The sequence below is a fragment of the Propithecus coquereli genome, unplaced genomic scaffold (genome assembly GCF_000956105.1).
Source record: "Propithecus coquereli isolate 6110/MARCELLA unplaced genomic scaffold, Pcoq_1.0 Scaffold72, whole genome shotgun sequence".
NCBI classification, from domain to species: Eukaryota; Metazoa; Chordata; class Mammalia; order Primates; family Indriidae; genus Propithecus; species Propithecus coquereli.
In genome coordinates, this window is record NW_012153285.1 from 2,336,882 (window position 1) to 2,338,489 (window position 1,608).

Consider the following 1,608-nt stretch of genomic DNA (forward strand, 5'->3'; position numbering starts at 1 on the left):
AGGTCTAAGTTCTATAATGACGAGGAGCTGAATTCTGTCAAAATTTGAATAAGTTTGGAAGCTGATTTTTTTCTAGTCCCGCCTCCAGATCAAAATACAGCCAACGAATACATCTGCTGATGCTTCTTGATATCCTAAACACAGAAGCCACATAAGTTGTGTCTAAATTTCAGAAACTATAAGATAATAAATGTGCGCTGCTTTACAAGTGTTGCAAGGATGTGGAGAAAAGGGAACCCTGAAGTACTGTTGACGGGAAGTAAATTATTATAGCCATTATGGAAAATTGTACGAAAGTTCCTCAAAAAATTAAAAATAGAACTACCATATGATCCAGCAATCCCATTACTAGGTATATATCCAAAGGAAAGAAAGTCGGTATGTTGAAGAGATATCAGTACTGCCGTGTTTATTGTGCACTATTGACAATAGTCAAGACGAGGAATCAATCTAAGTGTCCATACACAGATGAATGGATAAAGAAAATATGGTATATGTACTCAATGGAATACTATTCAGCCATAAAAATTAATGAAATCCTGTTATTTGTGACAGCGTGGATGAACTTGGAAAACATTACGTTAAGAGAAATAAGCCAGGCACAGAAAGACAAATACTACCCAATGTTACTCATACGTGGAATCTAAAAAACTTGACTTCATAGAAGTCAAGAGTAGAATAGTGGTTACCAGAGGCTGGAGAGGTGAAAAGGAGGAGGGGGAGAAGTCGTTTGGTGGATACAATGCTGCAGGTAGACAGGAGGAATAAGTTCTTGTGTTGCATTATGGTAACTATAGTTAACAATAATGTATATTTCAAAATAGCCAAAAGGGAGGGTTTTTAATGTTCTTACCATAAAGAAATGATAATATTTAAGGTAATGCATATAGCAATTATCCTGATTTTATCATTACACATTTTACCCCATAAATATGTACAATTATTATGTGTTAATCAAAAATAAAATAAAATTTTAAAAGAAGGTTGTGACAATTCATTCCACAACATAGATAACTAGTACAACTGCTTAAATTAATTTGTCCTAGAACTAAGTATGAGAAAAATTAAACTGGGAATTCACAGGTATATCATCCTCATCAACATCACTTGGAGTGAGATTATACCCTCACCAAGGAAAGACTGTTGCATCTGCTTATCACAATGTCATTCAATATCTGTAAAGGTCAGAGGCTCCAGCTACTAGAGAATTGAGCCAAATAAATGATTTTATGTGAAAAAACTATACTCTAAATTATGACAGAAAGTCACTGGACAGGGTGTCTTTTATTGTTATTTTTTAATAGCTTGGATTCCAAGGATACAGAGGGATTTATATTCCCTATGGCTCATTTATTGCATAATGATATCTAGAAGCAGGAGTTTGTAAAAGCCTACACTAAAAAATCTCAAATATAGTTATATCTTCAAACCAAATGAAACCCAGAATTTACCGAACAGTCATCTGTAGTCACCAACCAGTTAAATGAGAACATTTGGTACATTGGAAGATGTTGCTTCTACTGGGACGAAATGCAGGATGATACTGTAATTTGAACTGTTGTATACTGAGATCGTTTTAAATCTCTCTATTACAGCTAAAAACTATAA